We start from the raw sequence: 20,689 nt of genomic DNA, 5'->3' as shown, positions 1-20,689 counted from the left end.
TAGTAATTCCAGCAGAGAAAGAGAATTTGTCAGTAGGCATCTGCACCTGCCAAAAGATTACGAAATCCTTTGCTATCATCAAGGGCTTATGGGAAAAGGAAGAAGCATTATTGACAGCTTGGCATTAAGTAGCCATACTCGTGGATAGTTGCTATGATATTTCTGGTTGCACTCAATGGCTCACTGAGACTTGGCTGGTGCATATCCATTGTTCTGCTGCCACTACTATAGCTTTGCCTGCCACAGAGTTCTTTGCTGCAGGATTAACACACCTCCCGCTTCTAGCATTGATGTGCGGTGCAGTGCCAGCATGTTGAAGAGTGTTGGCTGATTCCTGGGCTACTGCTGCTGTGTATGTTTCCAATCAGGTGTCCAAAAGAAAGTTCCCACAGACCAATTTCTAGCGTAGAAAGGCCATACTGCACCTACACCTTCCAATATTGTATTTCAATAGTAAACGCTAGGTGGATTCCCTGCCCCCACCCCGCCAGAGTTCAATTGCTAAGATCTTACTTTTCCCCTGGGAAACTATAACATTTTTCTTCCGGTATATTTTTCAAAAGCCTCAATAGTTTCCTCGGCCTATATTGGCCCTTGACATATTAGCTATGTCTTCCACTCACAATAATGCTGGTATAACTTTTGTATTTATTGTTGGGCAATCATCTTCAAATTTCAATAGGAAGTCCACCATATAATTTATAAATACATTAAAAAATAAGGGGGCAAGATACATCCCAGACTTTTCACCAATTTAAACTGACCTACGTTTTACACTTGAACTCTGTATCATGCCTCCCCTATAGCGTTGCTATATAATTTCCCCATTCCCTTCACAATTCCTTTCCCATAACTAAATTCCTTTTTTTGACCCAGAGATCTGCCTTGGAAAATTGCAATCAGGTTAATATTTATTTGAAGAACAACGAGGTTAGTTTCAATCAGAAATAACTAACTCATTTACAGGTGGCAGAGGAATTTCTCTGAGGATTGCCTGCTCAATAGCACAAATATCAGAGCAAGTGGTGAGGCACTTTATGAGGTTGTGAACAAAGTGCGACAGACCCGGGGGAAAAAAAAGGTACAATAACAGTTGACTTACAAAGATAACAATCTAGGGAGGCAAGTGCTGCAAGCTAAAGAGCAGTATTGTAGACATGTACACACTGCACGCCCCTGCAAAGGTGCAACTGCATAGTGCTGCCTGCTGTTATTGCTGCTACCTGTGGACCTGGTGTTTGCTGTCTTGCGTGATTGCAGTGATTGCTGTGAGGACTATTTGTCTTTCTATAGGATTACCTAGGAATTACGGTGAGGCACTTTTCTGAGTGCTTGAAGGCCTGGGTCTATTGACTTTTACCTCCTCTTTACCCGCCACTTTGAGCAAATATGCCGGTTGAGGCGTGAGTGTACCATCTGCACAGCAAACAGCCTGCCCTGCGGAAAAGGAACCAGAGCCAAATTTCAAATGGCTCCAACTCTTCTATGATGAATACTCAATTCTGCTAAAAAATGAAAAGGAAGGATTAAATGATGTGGCCCAATCGAAGATCACTGTTTTTTTTCTCCGAAGTCCACTATGAAAGAAACGAATAATGGAAGTAATGATGAGGGTGAAATGTCCCTAATCCCCTCAAATCTTGATCATTCATTCCTCCCAGTTGAGAAAAATAATCTTCTAAACCTCTGCTATGACATGCAAAGGGAATCACTTGGCTATCCTGTGGTCAGTACCCTTAGACCTGATCCCAATGTGTATGATAGTATCATAGGTACACATCTTTCGGCATCTCTGAATCTTACACTAATTGCGGCAGAAGTGGCTACTGAGGGAAGAGAAACATCAGTACTGAAGACTACTTCTATATCATTTGAAAATAATGAAAACAGGGCTACAAGCTTTGATGCTATTGGGCCACAATGGATGCAGTTTTTGTCTTTGCTCTAGTCTTATGTAGGAGCAAAGTAACATGACGGCAGCAAAAGCAAACATTAGAGAAGTCAGTCTGGCAAATAGTAACAAAACTCATGATGAAACTCATACGACATTGGACAGTGAAGCTGCACTGATGTCCGGGGCAATTACAATGAATGACTACCCGGAGTTGAGATGGGGAAGCAAGAGGTTAGTATTGAGATCGTAACAAACCAGCACATTTTGGAAGTGAGCAGGGGGAAGAGAATGCGCTGGATCAAGAGGGGCAATACGGCAGGTGAAAAAAGGACTGGACGTAAGCACAATAATAAGAAATGGCTGAGTATGATAAAGGCAAACTCAGGGAAGAATCTGGCTGGAAATCCAAAAAGACTGCAAAAGTGTGGGAGCATTGGCAGAAAAGGGCTCTGATGTTATGGCGTGTCGTTCGCAACTCTAAATATGTGCTGGTACCTTCCTGTGATGCTAATATTCCCTACTCTAAACCGGTGTAAATGCTCTCCCTAAGGGACCAATGGACAATTGGCTGCAGTGTAAAAACATGGAGGCGACTGCTACTAAAAAGCGTACGTCTGATTCCAATCTGATGGTACATAAATCCCTCAGGTTTTCTCATATGGATTGCAACATTGAGGCAATTGAATGTAAAGAAAACATTGTTAAAACTTCAACTAGGAGGGCTGGTTGTAAATAAACAATAACCCAGTGGGGATCTTTGTGAAATTGTTAAGTGTACCCGACGGTGGATAGTCGCTTCATTAATCGTGGGAAGCTGCTAAAGCTCTTTTCTCATCTAGAGCAACTTTCATGGATAACATCTATGGATATAGTATCAGTGAAATGACCAGACTTGTAACGCAAGTCTAATTGGGCGATGTGAAGGTATCACAAAGTAAGACACAGACAACCGTCTTAAAGTTCAAACGAAAGATATTTATGAACTTAAATGTCAGGTTGGTTGAAGGCCTAATTTGTCCTATAATAAGGCAGGGTTTCCCTACCTGAACAAACTAAGGAAAGTCTGAGTCAAAGAGTTCAATTTAAAAGTCTGTCTGTATCCAAAACCTATCCTTTCCCTCACAACGTCAGCTAAACAACATGTAGGGATATCAAAGTCAAAAGAAATAGTGTTCAACTCAAAGTTCTGAGCTCTCTCCAGCTCTAAGCTTTCTTTCATCTGTCCCTACCCGAAACACAAGAAAGTTCCATGAAAAAGTCTCACGATTGCCTTTCTCCGATTCAGGGTTTTCCAGTTCAAAATCACTCCTTGGGGTCACTTTAGGTCTCAGGGTTCCCTTCCCCAAGACTTCAACTTCACCACTTATACTTGTTTTAATCTTTTCCAAATAAGTGTTAGCAAAATCCAGGTCAACATGACCCTCCTTCTGGCTTACCACGCCAGTGCATTCAGAGGTTTCATTGGGCTGTTTCACAGTGTCCTTATTTGTCACCATTCAGGGCTGACTGGTCTAGCTGCAGATGTTAGACTGCATGGTCCACCCATCACAGGTTGTGCAAACAGGATCCTTGGGACTCCTTCGCTCATACAGGTTCCTTCCCCCAGGTTAGATGATAACTTATTGGGGCTCCCTAGGGCCCCACAAGAAGTTCTCACCAGGTCTAAGTTCTCTCCATCTATCTCCCTTTTTTATGGATTCCCAAACTTTCTGGGGGAGTAGATAAGAGAATTGTCTTTCCTTTTCAAAAAAACTGAGAAAAGAATTTGGGCTCCCCTTCACAAGAGACAACTTCTCATGGGACCTTTCTCTCAACAGCTTATGGGCAAGAGGTTTCCATAAGACTTCATACTTTAAACATCCCACCGATTGGCCCTGTTTCATCTCAATGGGGTCATCAGAGAAATTCAAAAGGACAAATTTTAATTCATCTATCGAAGAGAGTATAAGTAGTATCTTTGATTCTCTTTCTTGAGGGGGTAGCACATAAATGCCCACACCACAGGGGAAAGTATCAGTTTGTCACTCCGTGATACCCAACAATCTTGTGGGCAAAAAGGGTGGAACTCATTCCCTTTTACGGACTTCCTCATGGGGAGGATGGCTTGTGTGTTCAAAGCCTGGAAGTCTATCCCTAAATTATAGTTTGTATGGTTGAGAAAGTTAGGATTTCTCCTCAAACTCCTACTTTGTAGATTTGACCAGCGGAAAGAATTTGGGCCAAATTCTGCCTCTTGGGATTTCAATCTGCTAGTGGAACAAGTAGGTGGCATATGAGTCCTAGCATTTTGGCAGATTATACACGACTGCAAGAGAGTTTCAATGTCAGCGTCACATCCAGGCCAGAAAGGCTTCTGTGTAATATAGGTCTGGAGCTTCATGTGTCCTAGATGATCTTGTGTCAAACGTGCCTGAGCTCTTCTTAGGATCACCTGTTTATGGCGTTCTGGGATCATCAACTGTAGCTTTACCCTGCCCTCTGGAGACATATCTCCCCTATAGAGGAAAACATATTTCAAGAAAAAAAAAAAAGGTTCCCCTTTCTCAAGACCCTATGGCTCCAAAATCACTTTTGAAAATGCCTCAGCCACAAAGGGTTCATTTCATTGGGCTAAGGCTAAATCTAGAAGCGTAGTTGGTCCTCCCTTATGATTTTTTCTGGGTTCAAGGTTGAGGGTTGAGAGAGCTATCGGGTGTCCTATCAGCCTCCCCAAAGCTTGAATCCCCCTGTCTGTGCTTTCCTCCCCAGATTTTTCCTCAAGCCTAGGGAATACTGCTTTCTCAAGCAGCCCATGAGCAACCTTATCCCCTGGGAGAATCCATGGTTTTTTAACAATACCATAACATCTCCTCTAAAGTATGGGTCGATCACTCCTGCCAATACTTAAACTGCAAATCTCCACGCTAACCGTGACTTGGGTCCTAGCCTGATGTATGTATCTGGGGTGGAACCAATATCAAATCAGTGGCCATCAGTCTTCTTTCACCTGGAGGGATTGTCTCATCCCTTCTACTACAGATAAACCCAATAGAGGCCTTGGTAGCTACTGATGGGACTGATGCTCTGGCACTCAGCTTTTCAAATCTTAGGGTCCCCCAACTTGTATTGGTTGAGCCGCATCCCACTTCTCACACCATTTGTGAAGGCATCAGAAAGTAAGACACAGACAACATATTTAAAGTTCAAACAAAAGATATTTATTAACTTAAATGTCAAGATGGTTTAAGGCCTAACCTGCCCTATATTAAGGTGGGATTTCCCTACCTGAATAAAACTAAGGAAGGTCTGAGTCAAAGAGTTCCACTTAACAGTCCGTCTGTGTTCAAAACCTATCCCTGCCCTGACTACTTCAGCTAAACAATGTGTAGGGATATCAAAGTCAAAAGAAATAGTGTTCAATTCAAAGTTCTGAGCTCTCTCCAGCTCACAGCTTTCTTTCAGCTCTCCCTACCCCAAAAACAAGAAGGTTCCATGAACAAGTCTCACAATTACCTTTCTCCAATTCAGGATGTTCCAGTTCAAAAACACTCCTTGGGGATCCCTTCCCCAAGTTTCAAGTAACTGTTCAAAACAAAAAGAGATCTTGAAACTCCGTTCTCAAGACAATAAGTGTGGGAAAAAAGTGTGGTCATTTTAAGTCTTAGGGTTCCTGTCACGGTGCCTGCCCCCAGACATCAGGAGCAGACCAGCCTGCCCAGGGTACTGGCACCCATGGGGACCTTTAAGGCCCCAAAGGATTGCCTAAGGGCTTCCTGGAATCAGTCCTGGCACTGTTGGCGCCTGGCTCATACTGCCCTCCCAAGCAAGGCAGGTTACAAGGCAAGAGAATCACGTGCAGACCAGTCTGAGGCAGGTTGGAGGGATTACTTTACCTGGGAATACTTTGATGGGGTGTGGTTGGAGGGACTACTTTACTTTACTTACTACTTCTTGAAGCTATATAAGCTACGCCCTCACAACAGAACACGCTTCCCGTTATTATGCACTCCTGCAGCGTAATGCTCACCGTGTCTGCGAACTTCAGGCCAGTCTTCGGCCACGCCCATCCAGGTCGTCACGAAATGCCTGTAAGGAAAGTAAGAGAGAGGAGGAATCAGAACAAGGCTCTTAGCTGATGCTCCATCTCGATCGCTCTGGAGTCTCCCCATCTGCCGAGCCTGAAAAGCAAAACACCAGGTTAGCCGCGCAGAGAAATGGACCACGTTAAAGACATTGCAACACTGCGCAACACTAAATCTCACCTGAAGGCTGCTCACTCTTGCGATCCATCGAAGCACCATCACTCGATCGCCGCTCCGGAGCTGCCGCACCTGCCGAACAGAACAGAACGCATCAGGTTAGCTGCGCAAAGAGGAAGGGCCTCATTAAAGACATTTAAATCTTACGCAGCGCTAATACTCACCTGAAGGCTGCACTTCCTAGCGGTCCCTCAAGTCACCATCACGCGATCTCTGCCCCGGAGGCACCGCACCTGCAGGATAGGAAAAGAACAGCAGGTTAGTTGCTCAGAAGAACAATACTGTATGTTAAGACATTATCGCACCACGCTAGCGTGGAAACTCACCTTGGAATTCAGCTCCACATTTCTGGGGAGGAGTCACGCTTCATTAGATACACCAAAGGGGAACCTGCAAAGAAGAAGCACAGGAGTGAACTTTTGGCAACTTGAACTCTAAAGCAATTCATACCACTGGTATAAAGACTTACCCATTGAGTCACAGTTGTCCGGAACTCTTCAGGATCAGTGAAGTAACTAGATCCTTGAACTGCTACGCACCCCTGCATACAGTCGCAGGATGGAGAGTCCACCATTCATAGCACCAAGGTGAGACATAGCAGAGTGGTGCATAAGGAGATCACGGGAGGTGGGAGTCGGTCCTCCTCCTTACAGTTAGGTAACATTTCATTTCAACATTTTAGGCAAATCTTCTTTTGTGACGGAAGGGCAAACAGAGGGGACACGTGGAGCCATTCAACATTCCGCTACGTGTGACCGTCCAGCTCCGTTCGGTACCCCTGTGGAGACCAGGTGAGCATAACAGTTCCCTTCCCCAACACTTCAACTTCGACACTTAAACTGGTTTAATCTTTTCCCAAATAAATCCAGGTCAACCTGACTCTCCTTCTGCCTTACCCTGCTAGTTCATCTGCAGTGGTTTCATTGGGCTGTTTCTGTCATGGTTCCGGGTCAAGGACACGGACATTCCTGGTTTACTCGTGATCTGAGAACGAGGTACAAAGTAAACAAAGGCCTTTTTCCGACATTGTTGGTAAACATGCTTCTCCTTTAAGGAAGTCCTTCCAAAGTAGGTGTGTACTAGACAGGTGGCGGTTACCCTAGAGACAGTGGCATCCGTTACATTTGGGACGGATCCGATCGGTCATGTGATCGTGGCTTTATCAGTCCCGTTTCAGTTGGAAGCGTCGCTTCTGAACGAATCCAGTGCGCCTTTGTTTTTGTCCTGGAACTTTCATGTTGCCGTGCCTTTTCTATTGATACTATCTTTGTTTTGCCCTTGTCGGATTGGATGCTTGGTCTTCGCTTGACTTCATAGTTTTTTCGACAAGTTACATTTTACGACCTGCCTTTGTTTGAACCCTTTTAACTTGGTGACTTTTTCTGCTCGTCAACTCTTGCAGCCCCCGAGTGGTACTTTCATGCGGCAGGCTGCCGGTGTACTCCAATACTATCGGAGCGAGAGCAGTACGTTTATACTTTGTTGGCCTCGATTCACATTCTAACATCTCTGCGTGGTACCTATTGTTAGATACTCCAACGACACAGAAGACGCGAATGGGCGCACTGAGGGATCAGCTGTTGTACTTTCTCCCGTCTCTATTGAGGATGCGAACGCGTGCACCGAGCGATCAGCTGTTTTTGTACTTTCTCCCATCTCTATTGAGGACGCGAACGCGCGCACCGAGGGATAAGCTGTTTTTGTACTTTCTCCCGTCTCTGTTGAGAACGTGAACACCAAGGGATCAGTAGATACTGTACTTTTCTCCTGACTCTATTGAGGACGCAAACATGCGCACAGAGGGAGATTCTTGTTTGTTTCTTTTCTTGTATTTACTTGTGACTGCCTTTGGGACACCGCAGTCCTAACCTGACGGATTGGCCTACTGATAGCCATCTGGTTACAACTCCTTTAGTTGGATTCCATGGTTAAGGTCTACTCTTAATATTCCTTGTATTCCATTTAGCTTCAGGTTAGTGTTTCTTTTCTTGATACCTTGTTGACTTTGTTTCGGTCTGTTACTGACACCTGATTACCTTTTCTACAGTGATTCTGAGTGACGTCATCCATCCAGTACAGGTTATGAAGTACTCAGATAGTCTATGTTATCACACTCTTGTTAGACATTGTATCTAACAGTTCCTTTTTCCTCCTTGCAGCTTGGTGTCTCGTGGGATCCATCTTCCAACCAATTAGTCCTTCTGCATGTGTATTTGACATCCAGAGGGTCACATTGGTGGGAAGAAATATATGCTTCACTATGTGTCAAGAAACACAAGGAAGGTTTTTTTGGCCTTTCTGACAGTTTTGACAGTTTCACAATGTCCTTATTTTTCACCATTCAGGGCTTACTCGTCTGGCACAACCAGGATCCCTGGACTCCTAAGCCCACACTAGAACCTTGACACTTGCTCCAATGTACCAAGTCACCTTCACTTAGCTCCTTTGTGTCAGCCTCTTGGCTTTATGTGGCCTCTGTTGGCTTCTCTTTGTAAGCCTTGTGGCTCTGACACCACATTTCTCAGACCTATTGCCAATCTGTGGCCTTGACACACTGTGGTCACTCATCAAAGCTGGCTGTGTGGCTTCCTTTAGCCTTTGATGTACTAAATTTCAGGATTTAAGTTAACTCATGGTGCAACATTCATCTAATATTGTTTACTTTCAGTTCAGTGTTCTATGTGCACTTATGTTGTTTAATTGTCAAATTTAATTCAGTTCAGTATTGAATATGCACTTATTTGCTTCAAAGTTAAGTTTCCATTTAGTTTGGTATTCAATATGCACTTATATGCATGGACCGCTGTTCATTTGAAAACCCACAGGACCGTCCCGGTGCTTACACGCCCTCCCGACATTCACCAGCCTTTTGTACATCTTCCCGGCAGTTCCTGTACTTCCTCTTGATGTCTGCAGTTGGGAAACCCACCAGCGCAAGCCCTGCTTGCCTGCCTTGTGTTTCTCTCTGCACGCCAGCTCCAAGGCTTCTTCCTGGGTGCGGGCGATGTCCTCTCTACACCAGGCTTCTCCTCAGCAGTTCCTGCTGCTTGCACTTGGAGATGGGGGCTCCCAGACCTGGAGAAAACACAAAGCCACTTGTTTCGAGTGCCACAAGTCCTCTGGGATAATTGCCGGTATCCTGGCTCTGTCTCCAGTCCCACCATGGTTGCCTCCTCATAAGGATCTCCTACTGCTCCTTCACACACAGGTCTCCCTTTTGCTCACTTCCCTGCTCGGCTGGTCTCCCTTTACAGACATGCAACCCCTTGACAGGCTGCAGGTGTGGATGTTTAATTAGCCCTGCCTGACTATAATTAAAGGGACATGCCTGACCCTCACAGTTCTTAGCAGGCATCTTCCTCTTCCCATTACTAGAGTGGCGAAGGAGTGTAGTCTTCATTGCTCTCAGTTGCCTCTTCTTTGTCCCAGTACTAAAAGAATGTTGAGAGAGTGTGGTGTTCATTACACTCAGTCTCCACTTCCTCGTCTCAGTATTGTCAAGTGTTACATGTGGGAAAATGAGGGAGCTAGCTTATAATAGCCCATAAAGGTTGGGGGGGTTAGGTTAGTCAATGGGAAAAGGGGGATACCATTTCTCGCCCGAGGGCACCTCATTCCCAATCCTCAAGGACCCTCCACCCAGGTGATTCTCCCTCGCTTCTCTGCCCCTGGGGTCAGGATCCAAGAGTGATGGCCTTTCCCTAGCCACCAGCGCAGAGGATCCAAGGGGAGTCGGAGGTGAGAATACACTCAGGTTTCTCCCATCGATTGTTCAGGTTGTCACCACAATAATTGTTAAATTATTGTGGAGCAAGCTATTGCATTACTAAACTTTGGTATGATATAGTATGCAAAAAACAACTAATAGCCAGTAGAAGTAATTGATGCATTGAACTGGACACAACACAATGCTCACAATCGTATACGACCGAAAGACTCAGCCTGCTGAATGCGGCGATTAACCCTGTGATTTACACAAGTAATGAAGTAGAACACAGACAGTGGGTTCTGCAATCACTCTTGCTACAGAACAATTCAGTTGTAACCAAAAAAGGATCTCTCTGCATGGTTTCGTGGAACAAGAGAGGACATTCTTCTTTCCTGAGTAATGAAGGGCAGAAAGTGATGAATATTTGTGATTTCTCTACATTGCTGGAAACCTGGTTACGCGATAACCTATATATTGATGGATATAAAACAGTTGTAAAGCCTGTGATTTACTCGCCGAGGGGGTGACATAGGGGAGGATTAGCTATGGGAGTAAAAAATGCCCACTGGCTTATTGAGTTTGATGTTAGCATTACATCTCCCTCTTTGCTGGCTGGTAGGGTATTGCTGGAGGAATTTATAGGGTAGATACTTATAGTTACTCTATATGACCCCCGGGTGGCATGGTTTCAGATGGCATAAATAACCACCTTCAATGTATTCTAGATGAGTGGCTAGCTGCCCACCCCAAATCAGGAGTTGTAGTGGCTGGAGACTTTAACTCCTATTGTGCTAGGGCATTTGGCTCTCCAGTTGCAGGAAATAATCGTGAATCCTTTTATTAGTCAGAGGGAAATAATCTGTACCAATTGTCAGAATTCCAATTCTGGGTATAATCTGCAGACAGTAAAAGGTCAAAAAGGGCTGCAATTTTTGGGTGATTATGCAATGTACTTTATTGTCCCTTGCCTGAACAGCATTCTATTGTGGTTGACACTTGGACGAGTGGGAAGTATTCTTCCCGTATTAATTATATCTTTGTGAACTGGAAGACTATGTACCGTGTTTTCGCACAAAGACCACCACTATGAGTGATCACTGTAGAATATGTGTGACCTTGACTGGTGATATTCCTATACCTAAAAGTGTTCCTTGTTATGGAGCAAGTATGAATTATGAGAAACCTGAGGGCGTTGTCACTTCCTTCTCCCCAACTTCCTCCCCTTAGGTGGCCAGGGAAAGACCATTGCTTTTGGATCCTGACCCTGGAGCTGGATGAGGGAGGATCACCTAGGTTGAGGGACATTGGAGAGGGGGGGGAGAAAACATCTACAGGTGAAAAATGGTATTTTCCCTTCTGTTTTTATAATGAACATTTCATTCCAGAAGCTTTTATGTGGTCATGTTATTAGACTCCAGTTCCCTGCAGTCAGGATAACAAATGGAAACACCCTTGGTATAGGAGGACTAGAAATAGACCCATCCGAAAGACCTCGGTCAATATGAGCCGGATAGAACACCTTCAGAACTCTTACAAGGATTCCCCAACTCCTCAAATATATGTCAACTCAGGAAATAAACCAATAGGAGGAGTCCCCCAAATAAAGCAGCCTGTTTCTCTCCCATACACACACCATGACTTTAAAGTAAATCCCTTTACAACTGGGACGAGGAGGAGGGGACTAGGAGCAATGCACACTTCTAGTCAGTTTCACCACCTTAGTACTGAGACGAGGAAGATGCCTATAAAGGATCAGGCATGTCCTACTAATTGTTACAATGAGGGTCAGGCAAACTACCTGCACCTGCAGCCTATTGAAAGGCTACAGGTGCTTAAAAGCAGGCCGGCAGTAAAGCAAGGAAAAACCCGTCTGGAGAGAAGGAGGCCAGCGTGTGGCAGGAAGCAGGATGGAGCAGAACAGGCAGAGAGGACACTGTGTTTGCCCTAGGGAGTGAGAAGGTGCATGTCATGATCTCTGCTTCCAAAAGGTCAGGGTTTTCCCAACTCGCTTGGAAGCAGATCCATAACCCAGGTTCCGAGTGCCAACCAGTCCCAATTGGGACCTTTTGGACCCAGTCCTGGCGCCAGTGGCACCAGGCTCATAAATATGCCCAGTCCCAGCGCTGGAAGCGCCGGGCTCATAATGCTTGGGTGGACTTACCTGCAGCAGACCATGCTGCTTACTTGCATGCCAGTTGAGCCTCTGATCCTCTTCTGTTTGGAACTACTTTTCCTGTTGGGTGGGGCAGGAGCCACTCCCTAGATTCAGAACACTGGAACTCTTCTGGAAAGCAGGAACTCTTTTCTTACCTAGGCGTGGCTGTGGAAGGAGACACCTAAGCACTACAGGAGGCTATTTAAACCACACCCGATGGATGAATCTTGCTTTGCGTTATTCTGCATCCTCTGCAGCAGAACGCTCATCGTGTCTTCTGCATCTGATCCCGGGCCTAAGGAAAAAGGCTTACCATCCTGAATCCAGTCTTCAGCAACACCTATAAAGACAAGAAAGAACAGCTTAGCATTACGGTCTTCAGTGACAGCTCTTCACTTACCTGGTCCATCGGCTGTCATCAACGCCTCGCGCTGCATTCCGGCATCTGAAAGACAAAGGCTTACCTACTCTTCGTGCGCTCCGGAGGTCTTCACACTGCATTCCGGCATCTGAAAGACAAAAGCTTACCAACTCTTCGCACGCTCCGGAGGCCTTCGGCGCTGCATCCTGCATCTGAAAGACAAAACAAGGTGCGTTTAAAGACATTGGGGAACTTTAATACTCACGTGCCATTACTCCTTTCCACATCTAACCCAGTGGGTATTCCGGCACCCTGCAGCCGCTCCGAACTTGTACCTGCAAAATAAAAAGACAGTTAGAGCGCATCGTGAAGCAGGCAACAAGCGCTTACTTACGTGCTTCCAGGCGCTTCTATTCATCACACGGGCTCCATCTTCAACTCACTTCAGCCCGTCATCCGCCATCGCCGGAACCCTGCAAAACAAGAAACATCATTACTAAAGACTTTAAAGACATTAGAATTACTCGAAACTTACCGTTCGTGCAGTAAACGACGGACAGCAGTCCTCTGAAGTCAAGAGGCCTGCTCCCCTTATCCAGTGAAGAAACTGGTTACAGCACCCTGCCCCGAGGCAGATGGAGAGCACGGCGTTCACTTACCTAAGGTGAGAGCGTTAACCTTTGGGGTTCTACAGGAGAAGAGAAAGGGAAGAAGAGAGAGACATTCAATAACCCAGTTCCTTAATCCCATATTTTCTATCTGCAGACATCTTACCCTTCGAGTCAGACATACAGTGCACAGAGGTCCAGCCCAAAGAGCCAGCCGTGTGTTACACATCACCTTTGAAGATACGGTATACGCCCAGTCAAGACCGGCGCCTCTACGGGAATCAGGTGAGCGTTACAGAACGCAAAGCCTACCACAAAACTCCCGTCCAGGCGCTATGGAAACCTCGGATACCGACCAGCTAGCCCAGTTACTTGGGGAACTAAGGGCAGAAGTGCATGCAGCCCGTCAGGAAACGAATGCTCTAAGAAGGGAACTGATTATTTCCAAGGAGCGAACAGATGATCTCGCTAGACAATTGCTACAGTCACAAGCCGGACAGACCCCGTTACCCGCATCTGGGGGAAATCTTCCTTCTACATCCTCTATGAATCCAGTGCAGATCAACCTACCTGGGAATGTACCTCTGGCTCCGCCCGAACGATTTTCTGGTGACCCAAAGAGGTTTGCAGTATTTATCAATCAGTGCCGGTTGCATTTCTTATGCCGGCCAGCAGCCTTTCCAACTGATCAAGCTAAAGTAGCTTTCGTGCTTTCGTACCTTAGTGGCAATGCGGCAGACTGGTCGATCCCTCTAGTAAATCAAGATCATCCGGTCCTCCATGATTTTCAAGCTTTTCAGCTCAGTATGGAAAAACTGTTCGCAAGACATTCACAGGGGCAGGCCTTGGACAATGAGCTTCTTTCGTTGCGACAAGGTAATCAAGACCTTTTGGCTTATATTGCGTCTTTCAACAGACTGATAGTGGAAACTCAATGGCCTGAGGACAAAAGGATTACGCTGTTTTATAGAGGTCTACGTGGAGAGCTCAAAGATGTGTTAGCCCAAGTAGTGAATCCCCCACAAGATTGTTCGGACTATATAGACTGTGTCGTTCAAATAGATCACAGACTGCAGGACAGGAAGGCCGATCGTTCCAAGTTTGATGCTCGAGTATTTTCCAAACCGCCAACTCCTTCCAAAGGAGTAGACTCCGGGGAACCCATGCAAATAGGGGGTCTGAAAGGTCCTCTAACACAAAAGGAGCCGGAAAGGAGAAAACAGTTGCAATTATGCCTCTATTGCGGAAACTCAGGGCACTTTCTTCGAGACTGTCCGGTGAAACCTGCCAAGAAGGCAGTAGGAGCTGCAGTTACCAAAGTTACAAACTCTGAGCAGGGAAACGACCTCGCCCGACAAGAATAGAGGTCCTCTTGCCGAGCGTGAAAACCAGTTCCGTGACCTCGCATTTCGTGATACCTATGGTCCTCATTAGCCCTGATAATCCGGATCGATTACATGCAATTGAAGCTTACGTCGACAGCGGTGCCATCGGCAATTATGTGGATCATGAAATGGTTTTGAGGATGAATCTAACTCTTTGTCCCAAGGCTGTAAAGGACGTCATTACTACGGTGGATGGTACGGAGATAGCCTCCGGGCCAGTAACGCATACCACTCAAGAGGTGACGCTAGTAAGTCAAGATGGACACCATGAGAAGATCATGTTCGATGTGATCAAGGCCCCTCAGTTTCAGATTATTCTAGGAATACCTTGGTTAGAGAAACACAATCCTCTGATCGATTGGCGAGCAAGAACGGTCCAGTTTCCAGAATGTGTCTCTACTTGTCACCCTCCACCTGGTGTTGCACTGGCAGCAATTTCTTCAGAGACTCCCCAGTTACCTCCCGAATACCTAGAATACCAAGATGTTTTCCGGAAGGATCAGGCTAACTCTCTACCTCCTCATAGTCTTATGACTGCCAGATAGACCTGATACCTGGATCTACTCCTCCTTGTAGTAGAATTTATGCCCTCACCGAGCCTGAGAACCTTCACCTTCGACAATACCTGGATCAATACCTGGCAAATGGGTTTATTCGTCCTTCCAAGTCCCCTGCTTCTTCAGCTTTGTTCTTCGTTCCAAAAAAGGAAGGAGACCTTAGAACTTGTATAGATTATCGCTCCCTGAACCAGATCACCGTTAAGAATAGATATCCGTTACCTTTGATCCCTGAACTCCTGGACCAAGTCAGAAAAGCATGCATATATACAAAGCTGGATCTTAGAGGAGCTTACCACGTGGTACGAGTAAAAGAGGGCGATGAATGGAAGACGGCCTTCCGCACCAAGTATGGGCTATTTGAATATCAGGTCATGCCCTTCGGACTTTGCAATGCCCCGGCCGCCTTTCAATATTTTATGAACGATGTCCTCAGAGAGCTCATAGATGTGTGTGTTGTTGTTTACATTGACGACATCCTCGTTTATTCTTCATCGGAATCTGAACATCGGAAACACATGAAAATGGTCCTCCAAAGATTGCGTCAACACAAACTTTTCGCTAAGTTGGAAAAATGTGTTTTCAACGTGACTGAAGTTGAATTCTTGGGATTCATATTATCACCTGGCGGAGTGCGTATGGATTCAAAGAAGGTCGATGCAGTTCTCAAATGGCCATCACCATCCTCCGTAAAAGGTGTGCAAAGCATGTTAGGCTTCGCTAACTTTTACCGCAGGTTTATCCCCGAATTCTCTCGAATAGTCCAGCCCATCACTGCCTTGTTAAAGAAAAACAAACGTTTTGAATGGTCTACCGAGGCGGAACAAGCTTTCCAGGATTTGAAGACTAAATTTATCTCTGCACCAATCTTAAAACACCCTCGCCCCGAACTCCCCTACATCGTGGAAACTGATGCTTCAAGCCTTGCCATGGGGGCAGTTCTATTACAAAAGGACCCGGTAACCAATCAGTTGCATCCTGTGGCATTTTGGTCCCGCAAATTCTCGCCTCCTGAAATCAATTACACGATTACTGACAAGGAACTTCTGGCTATCAAGTCTGCCTTTAAGGCTTGGCGGCATTATCTGCTGGGGGCCCGAGACACCGTTACTGTGATTACGGATCACCGAAACCTGCAATATTTGAAAACCGCAAAAGCCCAATCCTCTAGACAACTCCGTTGGGCATTATTCTTTGCCGAGTTTGACTTCATAATTACCTATCGACCTGGTACAAAGAACGGTAAAGCTGATGCCCTTTCTCGGATGGGAGTGGAAGAACACTTGATCAACCCTAAACCTGTACCAATCATTCCCGAACAAAGAATTCTGGGTGTAATCGCCACAGAATCCATAGAGGAAGTTAAGGATAAAGCCAGGCAACTTTTAACTCCAGCAGACATACAGAATTGGCATCTGCAGGGAAAGGACTTTGCAGTAAAGGACAACTTATTGTATTTCCAAGAACGATTATACCTACCCAGCACAGATTTACAAAAAAAAGTAATCTCTTGTTATCACGATTCTTTAATGGAAGGACATCCCGGTATGGCCAAGACCTCAGAAAAGATCAAGCGCTACTTCTGGTGGCCGTCTTGGAAAAAAGATATCAGAGACTTTATAATGTCCTGTGGATTATGCGCCCAAAACAAGAGTCAAAAGGAAAGACCAGCAGGCCTCTTACGCCCTATTGACATCCCACCTCGCCCTTGGCATACGCTTTCTATGGACTTCATCACCGATCTACCTCCATGCTCCGGATACAATACGATTCTAGTAATCGTGGACTTATTCTCCAAGATGGCGCATTTCATTCCGCTCAAAGGCTTGCCAACAGCAGCAACTCTGGCCCGAGAATTTCTCGAAAACATCGTCCGACTGCACGGTTTTCCTTCGGTTCTAATTTCGGATCGAGGTAGTCAATTTATTTCTCATTTTTGGCGAAGTTGCTGTCGGTCGGCTCAAATTGATATGAGACTATCGACCAGTCACCACCCTCAGACCGACGGACAAACCGAGAAGACCAATCAAACTCTGGAACAGTATTTACGCTGCATGCTGCAACAAACTGAAAAAACTTGGAAAGACATCCTTTGGATAGCCGAATATGCCTACAATAACTCTGTCCATTCGGGAACTGGGAAAACCCCATTTTTTCTTTTGTACGGCAGTCACCCTCGAACCTCGGAGTTGGATCCCCTCCAAGATCTTGAAACACCAGCAGTAGACTACCTGCATTCTACAATCACCCAAGCCTTTAAGGAAGCTGTTTCTCACCTTCAAAGGGCTAAAGAACAATACAAGAAAGGAGCAGATCAACATCGGAAGGAAGCCCCTCAATATCAAGTAGGGGATCAAGTCTGGTTATCCACCAAATATCTACCTCTAAAAGGGCCACGCACATTCAACCCAAGATACCTTGGTCCCTATTCCATCACTACCATAGTAAACCCCGTAGCGGTCAAGTTGGACTTGCCCCCGCACATGAAGATACATCCGGTCTTCCACGTCTCTCTATTAAAACCCGTGCAACCTCAATCCCGACTAACTAAATCTCCAAAACCTATCCTAGTTGATGGAGAACTCGAGTTTGAAGTCAAAAGCATTCTGGACTCCAAGATCTCCAAATCTAAACTATTTTACCTAATTGACTGGAAAGGCTACGGCCCCCAAGAGAGATCCTGGGAACCTGCTGAATATGTCCACGCTCCTCTCCTAATCAAAAGATTTCACCGAACATTTCCTGACAAGCCAAAACCCCCGGAGAAGCCCGGTTTGGGAGGGGCCTTGAGGGGGGGTACTGTCATGATCTCTGCTTCCAAAAGGTCAGGGTTTTCCCAACTCCCTTGGAAGCAGATCCATAACCCAGGTTCCGAGTGCCAACCAGTCCCAATTGGGACCTTTTGGACCCAGTCCTGGCGCCAGTGGCACCAGGCTCATAAATATGCCCAGTCCCAGCGCTGGAAGCGCCGGGCTCATAATGCTTGGGTGGACTTACCTGCAGCAGACCATGCTGCTTACTTGCCTGCCAGTTGAGCCTCTGATCCTCTTCTGTTTGGAACTACTTTTCCTGTTGGGTGGGGCAGGAGCCACTCCCTAGATTCAGAACACTGGAACTCTTCTGGAAAGCAGGAACTCTTTTCTTACCTAGGCGTGGCTGTGGAAGGAGAGACCTAAGCACTACAGGAGGCTATTTAAACCACACCCGATGGATGAATCTTGCTTTGCGTTATTCTGCATCCTCTGCAGCAGAACGCTCATTGTGTCTTCTGCATCTGATCCTGGGCCTAAGGAAAAAGGCTTACCATCCTGAATCCAGTCTTCAGCAACACCTATAAAGACAAGAAAGAACAGGTTAGCATTACGGTCTTCAGTGACAGCTCTTCACTTACCTGGTCCATCGGCTGTCACCAACGCCTCGCGCTGCATTCCGGCATCTGAAAGACAAAGGCTTACCTACTCTTCGTGCGCTCCGGAGGTCTTCACACTGCATTCCGGCATCTGAAAGACAAAAGCTTACCAACTCTTCGCACGCTCTGGAGGCCTTCGGCGCTGCATCCCGCATCTGAAAGACAAAACAAGGTGCGTTTAAAGACATTGGGGAACTTTAATACTCACGTGCCATTACTCCTTTCCACATCTAACCCAGTGGGTATTCCGGCACCCTGCAGCCGCTCCGAACTTGTACCTGCAAAATAAAAAGACAGTTAGAGCGCATCGTGAAGCAGGCAACAAGCGCTTACTTACGTGCTTCCAGGCGCTTCTATTCATCACACGGGCTCCATCTTCAACTCACTTCAGCCCGTCATCCGCCATCGCCAGAACCCTGCAAAACAAGAAACATCATTACTAAAGACTTTAAAGACATTAGAATTACTCGAAACTTACCCTTCGTGCAGTAAACGACGGACAGCAGTCCTCTGAAGTCAAGAGGCCTGCTCCCCTTATCCAGTGAAGAAACTGGTTACAGCACCCTGCCCCGAGGCAGATGGAGAGCACGGCGTTCACTTACCTAAGGTGAGAGCGTTAACCTTTGGGGTTCTATAGGAGAAGAGAAAGGGAAGAAGAGAGAGACATTCAATAACCCAGTTCCTTAATCCCATATTTTCTATCTGCAGGCATCTTACCCTTCGAGTCAGACATACAGTGCACAGAGGTCCAGCCCAAAGAGCCAGCCGTGTGTTACACATCACCTTTGAAGATACGGTATACGCCCAGTCAAGACCGGCGCCTCTACGGGAATCAGGTGAGCGTTACAGTGCAGCGAACCGAGCAGGCCACGAGAGGTCCAAAGCCCCAACTCTGGCTGGTGGTATGTCTCCCAGCTCGAGCTGGGGAACACAAAGAACTCCTGATTGCCGCAGGATGCCGCCCAAAGGTTCTACGGAAACAAGCGCTGCTCGCTGTGTCTCGCAATGCCTACCTGGGAGGAGAGAGCCCAACAAAGCAGCGCAGCTCTGGTGAGTACGAGAGAGAGGACACTCGTACCGGGGTGATCTGAGACGAATGTAAGACAGTCAATGTTTGCCCAAAGGTGAAAAAAGTGCATAACAAGAGGGTTTGGAACCCGAATTGAACAACAGTCTACAACCAGATAACCTCAAGAGAAAGGGTGAATTATATTAGCATTTTCTGACAGGTTAAATCCCTTTGAAATTAGTTAAAATCGTTGAAAACATGAACTTGTCACAAATGAAAGGTGACAATGGACACATGTGGGTGGGTGGTGCATTCTCCACAGCAGGACAGCAACAATGGAAACTCTCACCACATTCCATCCGCCTCCATCACTGCATGGCCGTGCGTGGGACAGTGCGTTATCTGCAGAAGGACGGCAACAATGGAAACTTATCATACTGCTCAGTGGGGTTTGGGGAGATGCCACCATGAAAAGTAGTCAGATTTCCAAAATAGCAGGGCACCCAACTTATGTATTCCACGTGGGGTGTGGGTTCCCAAGCCCAAATGTTAGGAGAGCGAGCGTCCAAGGCAGCGAGTGAGCGGCATGCGGGTCTGGGTGTGGTCTCTAGCAGGTACACACACCGAGCAACACAGTCAGACATGCACATCTGCGGCACCCCCCGCCTGCAGGAGGCTGCCTCTTAAAAGAGGGCTGGACGCCCGATGTTGTGTGCGGGTCTAGTGGTCCCCGCTGCGTGCGTCTCATGACTCCGTTATGACGCTGTAACAATGAAAGGGGCTCTGATGGCACCGCGAGGGCAGAGCAGCAGAGCCCCAGGAAGTGGCAACTCGTGTCTGAGTTATTGTGTCTGTGTGTCCGTGGAGTGCCACGTGGTCATGGCCTTGTGTGCAGCGTGGCCCGAGTGCCCTCAGAGCCGCGGCTGCTGGTGACCGGGGATGACCCCCCTCTGTACTTATGAGACTGCGCCCGGTGATCCGGGCGCTGTAGGGTGAACCCCTACCCGCGACTCGCCGGTTGCCCACCGCCGTCTCTGCGTTGTCGGGTGATCCCGACTGTATCAGTGGGCTGCCCCGAGGATCGGGGGCAGCCCACAACACTGGCGATGAGGAAGTCGCACCGCCTACTGACATTTGCAGCGGGCGGGCGGACAAAGGACCTGCGCATGCGGCCGCAGTCGGCGGCCGTGTGGGGAGAAGCGCGTGGTGGCGGCAGCATTGCAGGGGCCCAGGGAACTGCAGGGGTGTTGCCACGCAGGTCGCCTGGCCCTGCCTGGAAGATGCGGGGCACTCTTCCGCTGGGCTGGAGAGGTCTGGCCTGCGGCATGTGCCACGTGGAGGCCCAGGCCCCGGAACAAAGGAAG

The sequence above is a fragment of the Ambystoma mexicanum genome, chromosome 3q, assembly GCF_040938575.1.
Source record: "Ambystoma mexicanum isolate Mex_15411 chromosome 3q, UKY_AmexF1_1, whole genome shotgun sequence".
Taxonomy (NCBI): domain Eukaryota; kingdom Metazoa; phylum Chordata; class Amphibia; order Caudata; family Ambystomatidae; genus Ambystoma; species Ambystoma mexicanum.
This window is presented reverse-complemented; position numbering follows the sequence as displayed.